We start from the raw sequence: 373 nt of genomic DNA, 5'->3' as shown, positions 1-373 counted from the left end.
ACTCCGTCTCAAAAAAAAAAAAAAAAAAAAATATATATATATATATGTTTAACACATATATATATATATGTTAATAGGGTAATAATGAGAAACAGAGCTGAAAAAATGGGAAGCAAATTGTAGCAAGCCTTGAATGTCTGGCTCAGTTTTTACAAAATTCTGCTCAGGTTATAGTCCCCAAAATGACTCCCTCTTTATATGCATGCTGCCAAGACCCATGAGTCAGGTAAATAAACTTACACAGATTTCATTTCCTTCACAAAGACCTCTTTTTCTTGGAGATGTCCAACAGCTAGATTCCTGAGCTAGAAATTTCAAATCTACAGATATGATTCATTTCAAATAGTGAATAAGAATCAAAAGGAAAATGAGA

At 31.6% G+C, this 373-nt stretch overlaps 1 protein-coding gene across 23 annotated transcripts in view; it reads right to left on the bottom strand.

The window, feature by feature from the left end:
- Positions 1-373, bottom strand: part of RBFOX2 (RNA binding fox-1 homolog 2) — a 296547-nt gene that overhangs the window by 191364 nt on the left and 104810 nt on the right. The gene's annotated exons all lie outside the window — the stretch shown is intronic.

This window comes from Macaca thibetana, chromosome 10 (assembly GCF_024542745.1).
Source record: "Macaca thibetana thibetana isolate TM-01 chromosome 10, ASM2454274v1, whole genome shotgun sequence".
In the NCBI taxonomy this organism is placed as follows: Eukaryota; Metazoa; Chordata; class Mammalia; order Primates; family Cercopithecidae; genus Macaca; species Macaca thibetana.
The sequence above is the reverse complement of the archived record's forward strand: the minus strand, read 5'-3'. Positions and strand labels throughout refer to the sequence as shown.